This window comes from Lissotriton helveticus, chromosome 2_1 (genome assembly GCF_964261635.1).
Source record: "Lissotriton helveticus chromosome 2_1, aLisHel1.1, whole genome shotgun sequence".
In the NCBI taxonomy this organism is placed as follows: domain Eukaryota; kingdom Metazoa; phylum Chordata; class Amphibia; order Caudata; family Salamandridae; genus Lissotriton; species Lissotriton helveticus.
In genome coordinates this window covers 572,799,917-572,821,657 of record NC_136059.1, presented here as the reverse complement: position 1 = coordinate 572,821,657, position 21,741 = coordinate 572,799,917, and the positions used below count along the sequence as shown (strand labels likewise).

Genomic DNA, 21,741 nt, shown 5'->3' with positions numbered 1-21,741 from the left:
GAAACACTTTGCGATACGAACCTTATTTTCCCTGCTTTTCTCTAGGTAGGTGTATATCTTGGGGAATCAGCACACATTTGGAACTGCACTTAATGTTGATCTAACAGTTGGGTGAGGGGAGGTTTGGAGATACTGAAGAATAAAGAACCCTGTGATATTATAGAACGCTCTAGGGAAAAAAAAGAAAGATATAGTCCAAGACATAATTGCTGCCTTTAATTATTTAGGGAAGATCTAATCCAACCCATGGCCCCACTGGATAAACCAACACATTACTTTAGACTCCTCATTAGGTTGATACAATCAAAATGTGTTTTTTGTTTTGCTAATAACTTTGGCGCCATTTGACAAAACACTTATATCTTTACAAATTCTATAGGAAAATTAGACGACGATACAGAAAAAACGCCTGAACAGAATTACACTAAATTTAGCAGCAGGCTAGATATTTATCCAGGAAGTGGGCTTTTTGATTTGGTGTAAATCTGTTTGGCTGTGTTGGAGAAATCAAGGTTTAAAAAATAGAGGTATCTATTGCATTGGGGCTTCCATGGGAAAAAACAAAAAAAGAATTCGGATTGGCTAGTCCCGTGGGACGAAACAATATGTTTAGGCCCCAAGTGCAATGCAGCTGCCAACAAGTGTGGCCATTATTTATGTCAAGTAATAAAGGACCTTCACTATTAACCTGGCCATTGAACTATCCTAGCGTAGTGCCCTGGTGAAAATCAGTCCATTATTGTAATTGTAATTGCATTTATATAGCGCTAACTACCCCTGATGAGGCGCTGAAGAGCTTTTTGGCGAGTAGCACGCTACTCCGAAACCCAAAAAGGATTAGTGGTGAATTAGTATACAGAAACATTAATTAATTTGAGCAGTGGATATGTGAGTCTGTTAAATGGATTGAAAAGAATAATGGAAGGATAGAAGAGGGAAGAGTGTTTATTTGGGGATCATGGCAATAGGAGGAGGTTTTGGATGAGTAAAGGAGAGATGGAGGTGGGTAGAGTCTCTAGATTTGGATTAGGGAGAAAAATGAGGTATCGGATTCTAGGAGGAATACATGAGGGTTTAGAAAGGCTTGTTTGGGAGATAGAGGTGGGAAGAGGCTAGAAAGGGTTATTTTGGGGATCATAGTAGCAGAATGAGTTTGGGGAAGAGTCAGAGAGTGGAGGTAGAGGATCTATTGAGAAGCAGAAATGTTTTTCTTTTAACAGAAGGAGTAAAGGAATAAATACATAGATACACAAGTACTTTAATTTATTTGTGTGTTTTTTAAAAATATTTCTTCTTTTTTTATCATTTAATAATTTTATAGAGCAGCAATTGTAAACAAATAATTACGATAAAAAATTACATTTTGTGACAGACAAATACACGGGGAACCATAAGCATCTAATCAAATAACTTATATGAAAACTATGCAGTAACTTTTCTACATGTTAAGCAAACAATAATATAACCATAAGTAATACCTACATTTGTTAAGGACACCTAATGAATATCTATATATTTATAAACATAATTATTATGCACATTTATACAAAGGAATACACATATCCAGGTGCCTATATATGATCAAAAGAAATGCTTATACACAGAGAATGGTTATTATGCCTTACCTGCTCACATGCGGTGTACATCCCCTCCTGGGGCATGCAACCGACCCCCTACCCTGCCCCTCAAAGGAGTCAAGATAGAGAAGGATCCAATCAAATACATCTTTTTTTCTCCAAAAGGATCAGAAGCAAGGACGAGTATTTGTTTGTCTCAGAAACTAAGATAATCAGTGAGATTCGATGTAACAAGATACCTATCTGTAGACTTTGATACAAAGGAATAACAATCCACCCTTAAACATCCATTGACATTAACATATGCTTTTCACAATTAACATCTCAAGCCTACTGCCGGTGTGGCTAGCAGGACAAAGATGGCGGACGCACTGCTGCCCCTTATATCCGGCATTAATCCTGGCTACTAACACGCACCTGTGCACCCTGTTTTGACTCAGGAGCCACCCTGCAGCTGCCGCTGTTACTGCAGCGCTGTTGGATAGTGGAATAATCTGTAGTGCCTCAATGAACAATAGTTGTAGTCTAGTGAACTGTAAATTACAACTGGGTATATCTGTTTAAGTACTGGACCATAGTATTTACTTCAAATGATACAGAATTAATTTTAGAATCGAGGAGTGTTTGTAAAATGGCACCTCTCATAGATGTAACCAAGATGATGATGTGGATACAGGCACAGATTCAAATAAGGTAATGATTCAAATAGGGTAATCACTCTGCCTGAACAATGACTGTCAGAAATCATCAAAACCAAGGGCACCAGGGTGGCAGACCCCAAGATTATTAGTGAAGCTCTGAGGATCGGAAGGCAACAACAAACAAAAATAAATACTGCACCAGTCAGCCCCCTTCCCTAGTGGATATTGTCTGACCCAATCTGGCAATGCTGGCGCAATAAAAATCTGACAACATTGATTAGTTAGCTGCGGGGAATGGCACTGAGCGACAAGCCTATGGCCCTAGACCTGGTGACATGGAGGGGAACTGCGGGGGCTGTGTCGGGCTTGTGGAGCCACTATTGCTGGGGCTTGCAGGAGGGGAGTGGTGCCTGCACGAAGAGAGACCCAGATGAAGGTGGATCTGTGGAAAGGATCAGGGCCATGGCCCGGCCCTGGTAATTTTGGAGCAGGGGAACCTGAGGCAGAAGGTTAGAGCATGGACGGCAGCAGGATGGGGTCACTTCCGGGACTGCTGGCAGGCTGGCATGGACCGCGCGGCAATCTTTGGATCCAGGATGAAGTGCCTGCTACATTGGGGTCCATGGCTGGCAGAGTGGAAATACAGACAGGAGGATGCAGATTCGTGTACCGGCCCCATCAGTGGCAGACGGTAGTGCCCCCCGTTTGAGGCTAGTGACACATGGATCTGCTTGTGCTCTCCTTGGCACTGCAGATGGGGGCAGGATTCAGGGAGTATCAAATGGTGGTTATTTCCAACTCCTCCACCCCTGTGTCATGGTTTGTACTGACTAAGGGGCCCTGCGCCCCTTACATGGGCTATCACCTTTCACTATGCTGCCTGGACGCCCCAATCTGTGGAGATTCGCAGGGTTGGGGCTGGGCCCGTTTAGAATGGCTGTTTGCAGTGAACCGTATGAGACGTGAAAGACTAACCGCATGATAGTGGTGAAAAGCTAATCAACGTAGAAAAAGTTCTGAATCTAATCAGGGATATAAATGAAGATTGCAAAAGATTAGAAGCTTGGACCTGGTGCAACAAACTCTGCACCCTTGCCATAAGGGAAACCACCAATACTGGAAAACTAGAGGCTTACGCTATGGAGCATCTGACCATAATCTTTGGGGCAGAAAACCTTTCCTACTTTTTTACAGTAGTGATTGAGCATAGATACCTGGACCCACACCCACCACTGGGAGTACCAGCACACCTCAATAATGCCAGGCTTCTCAATTTCAGTGATAGAGACATGGTCCTCAGGTTGGTGAGAGACAAAAAAGACCCTCGCCCACAACAAGATGTGATATGCTTCATCATCAGGCTTCCCACACCCTGGACCTCAAAGAGTCCAAGGTGGGCTCTACCCCTATGAGGGAGCGAGGGTTTTTTATATTTCTTATTTGTAGAGTTTACACCCCACACTGACCAAAGATGAAAAAGGAAAACATGAACTGTTAAAACTACCTAGAACTATCCAAAAACAATTTTATTGATTGGATATCGTGTTAGGATTAAAAATAAGAGTGGAGGATAACAAGGGATATTAATTACCCTATAATCTTATATTACTGTCAACATGTTTTAGCCGTCTTCAAAATGCCCCAAGAGCCAGCGGCCTTCGTAAGGACCAAAAGTCTCTGGTTCACTCTGTGGTACCTCATCATTAGAGTTTGCTTTTGTTCACTCTACTTTCCTATATGGGATAGTCAAACACCTTATTGTATCAGATACCCCTAGATCCAGAACTCTTATGAAATCAAATTCTAAAATGTAAGATATTTTTTCTCACATTATTGTGCTCTGCAGATCATTGCTCTGCATAGAAAAGACAAACAGAGAGGAGAATTAAAATAAAATACAAATAAAATTGAATCAAGAACAAAAATACATTACTCAAAAAAACAAGTAGTCATGAGGTACCATGGAGTGAACTAGAGACTTTAGGTCATGACGAAGGCTGCTGCCCATTGGGGTATTTTTGACGACGGGCAAAACATGTTAACAGTAATGTAGAATGATAGTGTAATTAATATCATCCAATCATGTTTTGAATCCTATCAGGACATTCAATAATAAAATTGTTTTAGGATAGTTCTAGGCAGCTTTAACAGTTCATGTTATTTTTTTGTTTTATCTCTGGTTGGTGTGGAGTGTAAACTTACACATAAGAAATATTTTTAAAAAACAATCTTTGCTCTGTCATAATGGTAGAGCCCACCTTGGACTCATTGAAGTCCAGGATGAGGGAAGGCAGATGATGAAGCATGAGAAAGTGTGTGTGCTGCTTGCCAAATCAATACCAGGACACCCTTGCGTTGGTTACAGTGTTCCCATCAGGGTTCCAACCTGTACCGCCCTTCATCATTTGGTAAGGCCACCATAAGTACACAGGGAAACCCCATATACGATCAGGCATAGCATGGTGGAAACCAATGCCCAATGAAATTATGACAGGTCGGTGGCAGGGTGTAACCAGTAAGCAGTGCTAAATAATGAAAATAAAATTTTTCAAAAAGTGGTGATGTTAAAAAGGGGTAGAAGAAGGAAAATAAATTTATTGACAACCTTCAACTCCCACTCTCTAAAAACAGTGCAAAAAGGTAGTGTGAACAAATAACTACCTCGACAGTTTATAAAGTCACGGTCGACATGTTTCTGCAGCTTCTACCAGTGCCCCGGGGTCGCTCGCTGCTTCTTCAGGACCTATCCTGCTACTGCTTAATTAGTGCAAAACAAGGAAACTTAAATAAAGTAAATTTCACCTTACATTCTCCTGAGCTTTTCTGTTGGAGGAACCAGTGGATTTCGCAATACAGCACACACACATAGAAAGGAAGAAAGAGAGAACAGGCCTATTAGCGAAAAGCTCTCTGGGCGAGACTCAGATATCAAGCAGGGTCTCGCAATCAATGGTCTATAATCCATTGTCTACCACACTTACTTTGGGATACCAACAATTCCCAAAAGAGCCAGATTGTCTCTTAGGTACAAAAAACACTCACCCCATGTTATGGAGAATGCTGCCCCACCTCACCCGGCATTAGCTCAGGTACTGCGGAGCCCCGCTCTATATGGATCACAAACACATAAAAAACCAGAATTAATTAAAGGAAGTACTAAAAGGTCAAGGCAAGCCACTCGGCTATACGTGGCTTACAGAGGCACCAGTTCTGTCTGATCGCTCACCTCTCCGTCGGTACTCCTGACGTCCAACTGGGCTGTCTGTGGGAGGTACCGACGGGAGGCGTCGTGTTGTTTAAATAGATTGTGGATCTTAAGGGTGTACCAGCACATACCGTCAATCCGGACGCGCTGCCCCGCTTCTTGCTGCTCGCAACAGTCAGTCCTCTTCCGGGTCTGCCAGAGGAGTGTGCTGATTGGCTAGCGCAGTGCGTGACGCGGGCGCGTCACGCCAGGAAATGTGGGATTTGTGGTTTCAAAGCCCTCGTGTATGCTTTATACAAATATCTATGTTATTGCGCCGAAGAGGTCACATAGACTATTAAGATTTTTTACATATTCACTCAGTGCTAGGGCGCAAAATGTCATGGCGACCTTATTGTGATTGTAAAAAAATATATATTTTTAAAACACGGAAACAAGAAATAGATATTTTCAAATGTTCAATCTACATAGGATTTAACAAAGCTTAGCGGCAAATCCCACATGACAACGAAGGAGGGCATCAAACCCAAGACCTTATGTTTTAATAGTAATGGCGCATCTGTGTAAGACATAGATGCACCCAGGCAACAAAGATGTACAGTCACCGACAGCCCATCCGCCACACACATCATCGAGTAATCAGGTCCTGATACTGTCAGGTCGTCACGGAAATACCTCTCTTTGGGCATCTCAGTCTAGGGATGAAAAAGCACAAATTATCTTGTGCCTCTAGCTCTTGAGTGACATCCAAGGGATGTCTTCATTCAATCCCCGCTTGTCTGTGCCCAACTTATGGACCCATCGCTGTTCACGCTGGAACAGAAAGCTCTTAATATCAGTGGTATGGGCAGGTATTAGAGGCTGCTCTATCACAGTCCAATGCAACTCAGACGACAAATGCTTAGCTGTTAAAAAGTGATTCGTCAATCTGGTCGACTGTCTTGAGCACCGAATAGAGCTTTTGTGCTCACAGATGCGTGTCTTGATTTTCCGGGTAGTCATACCCACGTACCTCTTATTACATGGGCAGCTAATTAGGTACACTAAATTAGAGCTATTACAGTTTGTGAACCTGCGCTGTTCCCATGGTCTCCCAGTCCCTATATCTATAGTTAGGGATTTCGTTGTGTTCGGACAGGCCGCGCAATTGCCACAGGGATGGTGTCCTATGGCCGCAGGCATATCCCATAATGTGCCTATTGCTCGTGGTATGTCCCCTTTGGGACGCGTGTGAACCAATCTATCCTTCAAGCTCTGCCCTCTCTTGAAGGCGAACAGTGGGGCTGGAATAGTGTCGCCTCCAGTGTTCAAAATGCCCCAGCGTATCTTTATTATTTTCTGTATGGCATTTGATTGCGGAGTGAAGGTACTCACGCAGGTCATTCGATTGTGTATGGGTTTGGGTGGCAATATCTCCAATAGCCCCTCACGGTTGTTGTTGGAGGCTCTCTTTTTTGATTTCCGAATTAAGCTTTTGGGATAGTGTTTTTGTGCAAGGTCTTCTGTGAGGCTGTCGGCATGATGTTCAAACCGTTCTTTCTCCGAGCAATTGCGTTGTATGCGCAAAAATTGCCCATAAGGCAAATTATCTCGAAGAGATTTGGGATGACAGCTGTTGTAGTCAAGTAATGAGTTACGCGACATCGGTTTGCGATACAGCTCTGAGGCCAAACCAGTAGTCGTGGGTGTTATCAATAGATCGAGAAACGCTAGATGAACTCTACTCTGCTCCATTGTGAAGCGTAGAAAGCGGTTTCTTTCATTCAGCCACTCATGGAATCTGGTTAGTTCCTCTTCACTCCCTCTCCAGATCACCAAAATATCGTCAATATACCGCTTCCACAGACGCACCTGTGGCCTTACCAAATGATGAAGGGCGGTACAGGTTGGAACCCTGATGGGAACACTGTAACCAACGCAAGGGTGTCCTGGTATTGATTTGGCAAGCAGCACACACACTTTCTCAACCCTCATTTGTTGAGTGGTTTTTTGACTGAGTGTTACTCTTAAGTTGGTGTGTAGTACTTTGAGGGACGTAGCACTTTCGGTCTTTAAACTTTCCCTCTGACCCTCCCTAGTGTAGTTTGTAGATGATGAAGCATGCCACATATTGATGCAGGGTACGGCCTTGCAATTCCCAGTGATAACTCTGCCTAAGGGAAATGGTACCGGCACTTTTTGATGTGCATTTGGATATTACATGAGGAGGAAGGTCCAGATAATGACTTCTCACCCCTCTTTTGTGTATAAAGTGACACATAAAAGAGCAGTCGTAAAATGGTTCATCACCCCTCTTCTTCTGAACTTTACTACAAGGATCTAAAAGGAGAGACGTGAATATCTGCTGCTCAAAAGGAAGTCCCTCCCCGAGACTTTGCCGGTTGAAGCACGCCTCGTTCGATTCGGACAAATAGACTGACGGACTCCCCTGAGATTTCTCATGGGTATAACAGTGATCTAAAGACCCAGTTTCTCGACCCTGAAATTCCAGTCAAAGCCTTTCTGGGAGCACCTGTGACAAATAAAATCCTTTGATCGTGACAGTTGGTTTAAACAGTTCATCTCCTTAAAGGGTCAACGGCACATATTTAATAATTCGTCCTGATGATGGTCTTTTGATTTATCTTGTTAAGACCGAAACGTCGACCTTCACGTCCACTTCTGCCACTACTGACATCTTGCGTTCAGTGACTCACTACGAATCTAGTAGTAGCCACTGCATCATATGGAACAGTTTGGACTTATTCTATTGTACTGCTGGATAAATTAATGTATTCCTTGTACATTAGAATTGTATACTATGTTTTATTCTAATAACTGATGAAGAACCCTGATAATCACTTTAAAATAATAACAATGTTGATACATAATTTCCTTGTGTTGCCTCTCTTTATTCTGGCTAGTGTGGTAGCCTTTTACTGTGACCTTTGTGCTCTGGTCTAAATAATTAGACATTTGAATAGAATACAGCAACTGATGCTTACAGTTAGGATCCAAAACTCTTTTCAATAGAGATTTCTTGTCAGGTTTGCCCCACAAGACTCACCTTTGCTTGTGGCGCGATTCCGCAGAGACGACAAGAGCTCCCGTCCCTGTACCCACCTAACCCTCGTGGACGACAAAACCCAGCAGGGATGAGATGGACGCAGGGATGGGAGCCAGGGTGTAGGGTTAAGGATGGCGTGGAGCTGGTGGGGCGTCCCGGTGTCACTGGAAACCAGAATGAGAAAGATCAGAAAATGAAGCAGACCCGAAAAGAACCACCCCACTTACACACACAGGACCAGGTACCCCGTGAGGACTTACCAAGGCTCCCGAAACGAAGGTTCCCCGATGAATGCAGCTCCTGTTGTGAATAGCGAGGAAGGCGCTCCTGCGCGTTATCGCCAAGTACAAACTAAAGAAAGCGCTCCTGCGCGTTCACCCAAGCTAAAACAAAAAGGAAAGCGCTCCTGCGCGGGTAACTGGAAATGGGAATCAACCACCCAGCTTGTGGCATTCCTTGTAAGGGGACAGGGTCTGCAGGCTGAGGTATTCCCTTATAGCGCTCCTGCGCGGTGGGAAAGAACAAAGTAAAAAACCCCAAAACACAATTCGGTTCAATGTACACCCTTAGGGCGCTCCTGCGCACCAAGGGTCATGAAAAACAAACAAGGGCTTTCCTGGAACTCCCAGGTGAAGAAGTACACCAGCGCTCCTGGAAGGCGCTGTCTAAGACAAAGAAGCGCTTCAGCGCGGCTTGCCTCCCAGAAGCAGAAGGAAACAAGTAGAAATTCCGAGCGGCTCTACGAGAATGCTGCGGATACAATGTTGCAAGGCAGCACGGCTCTCCTAGAATGCCGCGGACACAATGTTGCAAGGCAGCGCGCCTCTCCTAGAATGCCGCGGACACGATGTTGCAAGGCAGCGCGGCTCTCCTAGAATGCCGCGGACACAATGTTGCAAGGCAGCGCGGCTCTCCTAGAAGCCGGAGAAACAAAGTTGCACCTCAGCGCGGCTCTCTCCAGGCATGCAGGTCTCAGGTTCAGCCAGAATCCGAAGCGCTCAGCCGGCGGGAAAAGCGCAGTATATGCGTTTTCCCCCGGAAGTGCTTCTGTGCCTCGCTTCCCAGGGGCTAGACCGGGTACTCGACTTCCGCCGGAAGTGAGCATCCCGGCCTCCCGTGTGTGTCAGTGGGATGGCCGGCCGCGGCAACGCCGCGAGCCGCGACATTTCTAGTGCTGTTTATAAGATTGTAAAATAAATCCCTTGCCGGCAATTTACATTTTAACAAAAGGAAGTTCAGCAAGCTGGAATAGCCTATGCCATGTAATACCCTGCGCTTTTTAGGGCGACCATCCAGGGCAAACAGCATATTTTTCCAAGCCTCAGCAGGGGCTGCTTTCCTAAAGGAGGGTGTGCTGCAGCTTTTATGTGCGGCGGACCCTGGTGAGACTTCTACAGCAACTCTCCTTAGCAATGTGAAATAGGCTTAATAACAATTCATATGTGTGTGAACATGACTTGGATAATCCCATCAGACGGCAAATGGAATTATGCAGACAATGGCCCTTTTATAAGCTGGTCCCCCGAGGCTTCCACTTAGTTTGGATATGTAATGTAAATGTAAATGTATTTCGATTTATATAGCGCACGAATCACCCGAAGGTCTCAAGGCGCTTGCTTAGGGAACCCGTCCTGGTATTCCCCTGTGAGATACCCAGACAGGGTATCCACAAGGTGAAAGCCAGGCATCCCGCCGCGAGGGGCCGTAGTGGAGATTAAGCAAGCTATTGCCCAGAGTCGCAGAGTGTGACCCCGTGAGTTGAGTAGGCACCGGAGCGAGAATTGTCGAGTCCGTGGAATTTTGAGCCCGAGACCCGCCGAGGCGGGGAATCGAACCCTGGTACACGGACGATCTCAGCTTCCGGGTCTGAAGCCTCTAACCACTGAGCCACGCTTCTCCACATATGGCATATGGCATCTATATGTAATAATTTGGTATGCCAATTCATGCTATATAATGTATTAGTACTGGCACTGTAAATAAAGTTCAACATATAACTGAGACATTCTCTATTTGTATTTCCTGGAGCTGTACCCCACTGGGAAACCAATAGAAACTTTTGGGTTATATGGTACTGTTATGCTTGATTGTGTAGTTTTCTGTTTCAATAACTATCCTGGTTACCAAGTGTGTGGGGGTTACGTTAATTTCATGTGGTGTCAGAGTGGGTGGATTGTTTTGGTTATTTTCTTTTTTTGTTTCTACTAGGTTAGACCTGACAGCCGTAGGGTGGTCTTCCCTTACCTTATGCCTTCCTCCTCCACGTTTCCTGACCTTGCTGGTATTAGGACTCTGCACACTTTAACACTAATAACCAGGACTAAAGTGAGTGTGCCATCTCCCCTAAACATGGTAATATTGGCTCATTCTCAATTGGCATATATAATTTACTAATACGTCGCTAATAAAGGGCACTGCATGTGCCCAGAGCCTGTAAAATAAATGCGACTAGTGGGCCTCAAGCACTTATTGTGCCACCCTCTTAAGTAGCCCTCGAACCATAGCTCAGGCCTGCCATTGCATTGTTTTACTGTTTGAAGTTTTGCAAATACTTTACACATTGTCTCTGACGTTAAGCCTGCCTGCTCTGTGCCAAGCTACCAGAGGGTGAGCATAGGTTAATTTAGGGTTTGCCTGCCTCTCAGCCAGACTAGGAGTGTGGTTGCTGCTTGACCGGGGCTCATACCCCAGTTCAGCAACAACCCAATTTCTAACACTATACACAAGCATTAATTACTACATGGATATGCAATGTTGGCACACCCCTGTACATTTCTGCATGTTATATGCCATTAATCATTTTATAACACATTACAGTACATGATACGAAGGCTAACATAATGTGCCTCCTCATCTCGAATGTGAGAGGTCTGTACAATCCCTTCAATCACTGGCGTAGCTCACCAGACATGAGATCGGTATAGCTCTCCTAAAGGAAACCCATCTCACTGCAAAAACAGCAGACGCAATTGAGCCAGACTGGCCTTCTTTCACTTATACATTATACTACTACTCAAGTTACAGGGGGGTATGTATCTCAGTTAAGAGGTGGATTCCCTTCAGACCGGTGTGCTCGATCACACTCATGGTGGATTTGTGGCTGTACAGGGTATGCTTTGGTGGCGATTCGTAACCATAACCAACATGTACGGTCCCAATAATGATGAGCCAACTTCTTCATTAATACACCGAGTAGGGTGCTTGCACTGGCTCCACAGATTCAACTTTGGGGGGGTGACTTTAATACTGCATTGAACCCCATAATGGACAGATCCAACATAATTGGAAAGCATGGATTAGTTCCTCAGCCCTTAAAATATAATAGAGATGCATGAAATTGCAGACAACTGTGAGAGAGGGCACATTAACATCCTCGATAAATAGCTCTCGGCCCATGCCAGATTTCCGGCTGTCTTCTGAGGACATTAGTACATGGACGCAAGATATACAAACCGTAGCCAAATCCCTGTGTGACCAATTCACTGTTCTCTTATCCTTGGAGTTTCCAAATGCATACATGGCCCCTCATTTAAGTGTAGGCTATGCCCAGGTGTCCTATCAGACTCCTCTTTTCGAGATGAAATCAGAGCAGATAGAATATAATATTACAGTAATACTGTGGGTTCAGTTGACAATATGTGCATATTATCAGAAGCCTTTATAGTTGTAATTCGGGGCAGTTATATAGCAAAGTAGAACAAATGTGTGGACTAGATCAAGGAATCAGTGTGCTTGAGAAGACCAGGACAATCTGGTAGCTATTCAACAAAAAAAATCTTAGAATATAATGAAATTGTTGAAGATATATTTAAAAACCTTACAAAGCCTATGATAGCCCGCTCCTATGGAGAGGATGAGAGAACGGGAAGAGTATGGCTGGCATGCTTAAAAACCTGTGGGCTACAGATAATATAACTGCAATCATCGAGGGGGGTGACCTTCTTCACCAAGAGCCCACATATGTTCTAGAAACCTTTAGAGATCTCTACACAACTAAGCCCCATGCTGAAGAACAGCAGGTGCTGAACTACTTGGAGGCTCTTGCCCTGGTGGTGCTCAGCGATGGACACCCGTGAATTTCAAATACAACTGTTCAATGTGGGGGAAATCGAAGCGGCTATTAAAGGTATTCCAGACATAAGACACCAGCCACGGGTGGAATGTCATGTTTATTTTACAAGGAGCATCCATCCTTGCTGCCTCCGCACCTGCTGCTGCTATTTGACGAGGTGAGGGAGAGGCACACACTTTCCCCACAATGCGACAGTACAACAGTAGTTCTGAATCGCTTTTTGAAACAATCAGTTTGAATTTATTCAGAAGAGAGAGCTGGTACCAGGCAGCTTTTGTATGGCAATGTATTTCTTAAGGGGGAGGTTGGTGTCCAGGGTGAATCCAAGTGATTTGTCATTCAAAGAGAGGCTGGGTTTGAATTGGTCAAGGTTCACGTTATTAAAGCAGGTTTGTGCTTTATCCTGTTTGTTGTTCTTGGCATATAATAAGTATTCTGTCTTGGTTGGGTTGAGCTTCACGCAGGAGCTGAACATCTGTGTCTGGATGAGGTGCAAGCAGTATTTGAGGTGCTAGATGTCTGAAGCAGAGGAAACTTCCAAGTAGATTTATGTATCATCAGCATATTGGTGAATCTTGATGCTGTAATCTGTGGAGCACATAGCAACTCCATGTGTAGGTTGCAGAAGACGAGAGATAGTATGGATCCCTGGGGGACTTCACACGATAGGTTTATTTTATTACATGTAGGTGCCTATATAGGAGTTCCTCTTCCTTGTATTCAAACGGATAGGTATGCTGCAACATTTCCTAGGCTGGATCAGAAAAGTGTAGATAAGCCCCATTACGTGTATCCATTTCAAAAGACTGATCGCTCTCTGATCCATTGGTCACATTGCAGGGTACAAGAAAGGGCTATCCTTTCTCTCCACTTCTTTTTGCCCTTGTGTTAGAGCCCCTTGAGTGAACACTCCAGCTTCATGTTTCCTATTGTGCCTTCAGTTTCACTTGTCAGAAATTACTCGTATCGCAATATGCAGATGATACAGTGATCTATTTAAAGGACCCTGTGGAAAATCTCTTCCCTATAATTAGAGAGTATTTAAAATGTGGGCGCCTTTCTGACTGACAAATTGAAGCAAACCAAACATAGTCCCGCTCACTGCAGGTATCATACTCTACCCTTTCGAAATCCCCCCTAATGTGGGCTATAGTATCTCAGAATATGGCTTCATAAGAATATTGAGGTTATCCATAAAAAAAATGAAGGCACTGCCGTCACAAAATTGGAGTGTAGTTGAGGATCTCATTGCCTCTTTTATTGGGAAGCAGGATAGCATTAATCAAAAGGGCTGTTTTGCTGAAATTCCTAAACTTACTCAACAATTTCCAAGTACTGCTTACTCAATCCTTTTTAGGTCTCGCCTAGCTATCGCGTAAGCGATGCTTTGCGAGAATTTAGTAAGGGGCTTTTGAAAGTGCTCCTAAAGTTTGCAGGCGGAACGGGTACAGTGCACGCTTCCACCAGGCACACACACCACCAGCCATCAGTGCACAATTTCTACAGGCACACACACCACCAGCCATCAGTGCACACATCAATTGTTAATGCATCCACAATTAACTATTGTAGCAATCGCAGTATGGCGCACTTTACTTTTAAACATATTCATCTAATTAATGCGAGACCTATTGCATTGCTGATCAGCCTGGCATGGGCACCCTAGACTCAAACGGAAAATCCTAACTTTAGCCTACGGACAAGGTGCCTTTATGGCACCAGATCTAGAATTGTACTATTCCTGCATGCAAGCCCTAGATGGGTATTACTAGTACCACCCACCCACATTTCTGCCAGATATGACAGTAGAAAGCAACAATGCAACACCACTCCCATTGAAGGTGATGTTATAACAAAAGATTCCATGCTGTCATGCAGAGATCAACAGAGTCTGATGTACCATGACAGCATGGCGAAAGTTGGGCATTAGAGCCTGAATGGAGACATTATATTTTCCAGACTTTTTGCTTCTTCATTTGCAAATTGCCCCCACATGTGAAGAGAAACCGTTGAAGCCTAAGCATGATATAGATATGGGTGCGCTTAGTGACCTACTACGGAGGATACCGTCATAGCACTACAAGATATGATCAGGGTCCATCCTCGAACACTACAGATTGCTTTCCTCTACTATAGGTTACGAGCAGTCTAAGGGACTGTGTTTACCACGTACCCTTGTGAACCACCTAATTTTAAATCCTTAACAATGCTTCTCATCGCCACTTCCCCTAGACGTTTAGTCACAAGCTTATATACCTCCATGCAGTCTAAGGCCCCTGTCGGTACACCTCACTCAATGAACAAATAGGGTTGTGATCTAGATGCCAAGCTGTCGGAGGCTGACTGGAGGTATTGCTGTATATAGATGGAATCTCTGTCACCCAACAGTTGGATGTCACCCAACAGTTGGATCTGCATCATTTATTTAAAATTCCTTCTTAGGATATACCGTACTCCACTTGCCTTAATGAAGATGGTACTGAGGGAGGATGCCATGTGAGCTAGGTGAGGAGCCCCGGGTTAATATTTCCTACATTTCGCCTGGCCTTCCATCCAGGCTTATTGGTGTAAGATCATCAAGACGCAAAAGAATATGATTGGGTGGATAGGTTTATTGGGATTAGTAAGGATCATTTGAATAAGCACTAGGAGATTTGCTGCAACAGCTCGATTATCAGAAGGTGGGTTGTTGTGCACTGGGCTGGGGGCCTGAAAACCCACTCACCAGTTGGCTCACAGATCTATTATACTGCAAAAAGCATCTCGAAGCTTATACAGACACATCACCCCTTTCCTTCCCTCCCAACGATATAAGGTTCCTGTTTAAAAAAATTATCTCACTAGCCATGACGGAAATGTAGGCTCCTTGGAAATATGGCACCAGACACTCATTGACTATCCACATGACACTATGTGGGTTGTTCCGCCTATGACTAAAGAGGTTAAATACCAATTAGACGCTGCGTCTCGGTGCCAAGCTTGGGCAGCAAACCTGTACTATCACCCATGGTGGATTAGGGCATATCACAAATTTAGGCCCACTCAGGGTGATACTGTGCATTATGCTGGGAGTACGTTTTATTTGTGCTCCTTTGTGGCAACTCTTGCTGTGCAATGGGTGACCTGGATCACTGGTCACTTATATGTAACTAGCTATCCCTGTTGCAGTGACGAGTTTGGTATAGTGTCTAATTATGGTGTTGCAACCCCTTACTATATTTGTACAATGCTTCTGTTGAACTACGTTTCAATTAAGAGTATTGATCAGGCTGCAACTACATATAGGCATATCAGTGTGCTGTACAGTGCACCTGTAAGTTTTACGTTTTCGCTGTTTCTATCTACAATGGATCGAAACTGACAGTGGCTAAAAGACAGCATATACTGCTATTTGAGCAGCCCCTGACATTGTTGACCCTTCACATAGTCACCACCAGCATTAAGCCCCATGTTATTCCATAACTGGGGCTGGTCTATACACTAGGTCACTTTTGTTCAGTGTGGAGATACCCACTTCCCCACCAGTTACCTACCCATTATCCTCGAATGGGATGCCCATTACTGTAGTCACCCACTTACTGTGTACCAATCTGCAGTACATATTCACTAATATTCATACCCTTCTGCTGTGTCTAGTGGACTCTTAAATTAAAAGCCATTGCCACAACATTCATTCTCAAAATAACATGTTCTATGGCCTTCTAGCATTCTAGCCATCGAATATACGAGACGCTAGACCCAATCCAACATGGTCTCCTGGTTTTGCCATGCTCTATTTCAGGAGGCGGTCCATTACTGGGGGCCAGGAAGTTTGGGCACTCGCAACGGAAGGAACTACACGCAACCGCTTCCCGCTCAGCTCACTAACCATTCCAGCGGTAGCAGAGATCGGGGTAGGTTGCACACCAGTAGCGCCAGCAACCAACCGCGAGTACATACTCGGATCAACAGGACTCTGTGACATCAGCTTGTTTGCCTGTTTATTTATTTGTCTTCCAGGCGGTCTGATGCTACCAACTGTGGGGGCACATCCCATCTTTCCGGTGGTAAGATCTTTGTTCCCCCTTGTTGTTGAGGCAGTAGCCACACTGTGCATCAGTATTTTATTTAGATTCATCATCACTTTGGGTCACTCCTGCGATACGGTATAGGGCTTCTTTTTAATGGCTTGCTGCACTACAGGCCTACCTACCTTTATTTGTCTCTTTGAGGTAATATTCTGTGCATGCAGATCTTTGCATATACAGCATGCTAATGTATATACATTGACTCAAAGCTGCCGCTTGATGTTGTGTTTTCTCTTTGCCCCCTTTTTTTGTTCCCTCCAGGTTGGTTTATACACCGATTGTCTTAACATATACTACATACTATGTGTTATGTGGGTAAGACAAAGCTTTAGTAAGCACCCATACTTTTGACCTGCCTACCCTTGAGTAGTCTAGCCATCCCTTTTCCTGGTCCTGAAGAACTGCCGCAATAATTTTTTGACATAAGAATGGCAAGAAACATGTCGACCTCCACTTGGTTTTAGAGCCAACGTGACCATGAGATCCATCTTGGCCACCACTTATTTTTATTGTAACAAGGCGATCAAAATATAAAAATGTATTTTTGGGATTGTCTCTAGTTAATTTTAAATTCACTTCATAGCAGTCTACTCACTACTGCACCTCACTCTTCACATGGGTAACAACAAAAGAATTCCGGCAAAGAGCCCCCTTGCTGGGACTGTTGGGTATTGCAGCGCCGGCCCAACGAGGAGGTGCCCGATAATGAAACCTAACACCCCTCAGGGTGTGTGAGGGCTCTTGCTCCTGATGGATCAGGTCCCCTGACCTGATACATTAGGCGCTTCTGACCTATCCTTTTCCCTTCCTTAGGAACTGCATACCTCTGGCTGAATTTGAAACTACATATAGGCATATCAGTGTGCCGCACATCTGTAAGTTTTTCATTTGGACTGTTTGTATATTTCAATAAAAACTCAAATAAAAATAAATAAATCATTACAACCCCAATTGTGATTAATGGTGATAATGGTACCAGGCATGTCAATATGAATGGAAAAATGCTTATAATTCGGAATGCTCTTTGGATGGAAAATGAGCTGAGATTTGAAACAAAAAACCATTCCAGCATGAGAGCCACCAGGCAAAGCAAATGCCAGTATGCCGCAGTCTGTCTCTGTGCAAATTAATGATGAGAAAACACTTTTTCTGCCCTAATGCAACACATGGAGAGAACCTGCATTATTGAGAAACTGTTCAGGAAACTTACAGGGGAAGAGGTGACTGAACAGGTGACTGCCTAGTCTAGATAAGCGAGTATATTAGCTGAATATTGTAAAGTGAGAGGGGACCCCCTGCTACTAATGTGAATTCCTAAGACAGGTAAAAAAATCTCAATGTACAAAAAGCCTAGGGCAACTCAAACAATCACAATAATAGACTCTAATGAGGACATATGCATCTAAGGCGAAAATAGAGTGGATAAAAAGGAATAGAATACATAGAGGGTATATCAAATTATATACTTTTATTGTAAACTTCAGATGATGAAGCTTAAAATTCATTATTACTCCAGATAATCGGTTTACAATTTTTCAGCTTTCAGTCTAATACTTTCATGTCCTCATTCATTCGAAAACACCCATTCCTACCACAGCAGAATACAACTTATTTGGTGATATTATTCACGTTAATGGCAAATGATGTGATAATCCGAAAACACATTAAATCTATAAGCAATCGTCAAGTGGCTTATGCTCAAAACATCTACGCATGTTTCAAAACAGCGCCTTCTTCAGGAAGCCACGTGGTAGGAACTAAATAGAAGTATCTGCAGCAATATGCGAATGAGAGGAGAAAATTGGGTGATTTTTCAAAGGCCAGGAATAATAGTAAAATAAGTAGCAGCACATCTGGCAAGCAAAGAGGGAACGAGTGCCGTTCTAGAAACATGCAGGTGCACGAAGCTGACAGACAGAGACACAACAGGGCTGGACCCTCAGAATAATGAAACTTTGCTAGAAGTCACACAATTTACCTTATCAAAAAAACAAGCCAAGCAGCAGCTGGGAGGACGTGTTGACAGGGATGAAAGGTTTAGATGGTTTATTAAATCCAATGAACTATGGCCCGCACCTGAGCGGAAAGCCACAGCAACTGGTGCGGCTCTCCAACGTGCGCGAGTCTAATATTGTGATTTTTGAGTTGCACTAGGCTTTTTGTACATTTATTAGCTGGGTACACATAACACTGCCAGCTATTATGTTACAAAATACAACTATGCACAAAAACGATGACCCACCTTTTGAATTGTCATGCTTGGTACACGGACGAAAATGTTAAGACTGTGGCACGTTGGGTGAAATAATCTATTTTATCCCAACAGGCCAAATATGATGAAACAATGCCAGGGTCTAATGCTTTCATCTACATTAATTTGAACACATAAGACAAGACATTTTAGTAACTAACTTTGAAGAGGGCATGAAACTCAACTCCGAAAAGACCGAGATTCTCATTTTCGGATCCCGTCCCTCCATGCGCCCTTGGCCCACCGCCCATCCCTACGGACCACGCCCGGAACCTCTGCATAATCCTGGACTCCTCCCTCTCCATGAACCGCCAAATCAACGCTATCTCATCCACCTGTTTTAACTGCCTCCATATCCTGCGTAAGACGTTCAAGTGGATCCCCCCTGACTGCAGAAAGACCGTCACACACCCTCTCATCACCAGCAGGCTCAACTACGGCAACGCCCTCTACGCAGGAATCAACAAATCCCTACTTCGCAAACTCCAAACTATCCAAAACGCGGCCGCCAGGCTCATCTTAGGGATACCTCGCCACAAACACATGACCCCTCACTTACGAGAACTCCACTGGCTCCCTGTCGAGAAGAGAGTCACCTACAAGCTACTCATGCACGCCTACAAATCTCTCAACAACATAGGACCCAAGTACCTCAACAGCAGAATGAGCTTCTACGCACCCAATAGGAACCTCCGTTCGGCCGACCTAGCCCTGGCAGAGATCCCCCGTGTCCGCCGAAGCAGATCCGGTGGGGGAGCATTCTCCTACACCACAGCCACAGCATGGAAATAAGAAATAACAGTAGAAATAAGACGCTCACCAACCCTGCACTCCTTCAGATGGGCTCTCAAGACCTGGCTCTTCGACTGACTGGAGTTGCCCTACCTTTCCCCTCAGAGCCTTGAGACCCTCACGGGTGAGTAGCGCGCTTCACCAACCCTTGATTGATTGATTGATTGATACCAGTAGGGAACTAAAATGGGGAAGTGAGCAATACCACACGGAATTGCTCAGCACAAATGGAGAACTAAGACAGATTATGGACTTTAAGAATGCCTTTTTGAAAACATCTTTTGATTACAAACTCATTGGTATACATATAACCAAGATTTCCATAGGTTCAATGGTGAACGGTTTCCATAGGTTCAAAGTGAACCGTTTACAGTTTAATATAATTTTCTTGTAGTGTCACATAGACATTTGTTACACAACAACGTCATACTCCAGTACTCTCTACATCTTTTTACAATCTTTACAAACACTTTTCCATTGACATTTTGTGCATTTTTAGTTTTTCTCCAAGGGTCCTGTTCAATTTCTTCTGTCCTGTAGATGGTCTCAAGGCTTTGATCCAACCTCAGGAGACTGAAAAGTCGACCTTTTCCCCCCTGATCAACCTTTAAAATTTAGATAAAGATAGCATATGTACTCTAGGCATAGAGTCTTTTGTGATTTAGCTGAGTGGTTGTTCTCAATATTTCTAGATCTATTCTTGGAAACAGTAATGGAAAAACGTTATGCCTGTAATGTGTAACATATATCTAGGTAACCTTACAAGAAAATTATATTGAACTGATTGATAATATTTGTGATTTTCTATTCACATCATTGAAAAAAACTGTTAGCGATTTTTATTAATATATGTGTTATTGGGTTTCAAAGAATGCACACTTATATTAACACCTTCAATGCTACAGCAATTCAGCCTCTATGCTGACCATTTCTAAATCCCATTGTTCATGACGAGCTCAGCTCGTCATGAGCACACAAGCAGTGTACTGCATGATGAGCTGAGCTCGTCATGAGCATGGAAGGGGTTGACATGTAAAAATAATTGTATTGGAATCCCAGCATTGAGTACACCTCTTACTGTTTACTATTATTTTGTTTTGTTTAGTTGTTGATTATGATCGATTCCCTTGACTGGATATATTTGACCAATCATCTAATGTATGTTTGAAAGATTTTCTAAAACAATTCCTCAAGGAGTGTTTGTGTTGTTTGCATTACGTACCTATCTCCTGAGGGAAGATTGGGTTGCCCTATTGTGTGTTAGAAGATGGTGAGCATGTGGATCAATTGGCTAATTATGGAGTACTGCTTTCAAATTTCATAGATACTGAGAACCATCTTAGGGAGGTATGGGGTGCCATTAAAACAGGCCCTAAAGGAAAGCAAACCGCCAGTGGTATAATAGAATTTAATATTCTTTATTTACATTTGATATCTGGTGAAAATTAAGGTTGAGCTTTTGTGCAATTTTATGCCATTTAAGTGGCCCGCATAATTCTGCTTCGGCATTGGTAGATTGTAGAGTGTAGCACTGCACTTTTTCAAAAAGAGGCTCCAAATGCAGTATGGTCTACTCGTTCGAAAAAGTATCTCTGGATTATTCTGCAGTTCTGGTTCCTAGAAATATCTTTGAGATTCTCTTAAGATTTTCATATTTACCACATCAATTCCAACGTGTAGAAATTTACTGTCAATATTGACATGCATGAGCCCATTTCCAACCTAGTTCCCAAAGTAGTTTCCAACCTAGTTCTTTCATTTGTAGAGCTCAATTACAAAAATCAGTGGTTGATCTCCAGATTAATTACAGGTCCAGAGAGAAGTTCAGCAAGATATAACAAATATAAGCCGCCTTCTACTAACCAACATTTAGATTGGTGCCTGAAACAGAGAGCATTCTGGCATTCAAGCGTATTTTCTCATCGATTGGTGTGAGCCTGAGAAAAACTGGGAAAGACTTTCCTAGTGAGGTAATTTCCGACACATGGGATAAAAATAGCAAATCCTCACATCAGTTTTTACATGATTCAAACTGAGAACGAGTTTATTATATACATTTACTGTTATTTTTTTTATGCCACAGTAGAGTT

The 21,741-nt window shown here is 43.5% G+C and overlaps 1 protein-coding gene across 1 annotated transcript in view; it reads right to left on the bottom strand.

The window, feature by feature from the left end:
* GFM2 (GTP dependent ribosome recycling factor mitochondrial 2) overlaps positions 1 to 21,741 on the bottom strand; it is a 316,398-nt gene that overhangs the window by 108,139 nt on the left and 186,518 nt on the right. The window lies entirely within an intron of this gene.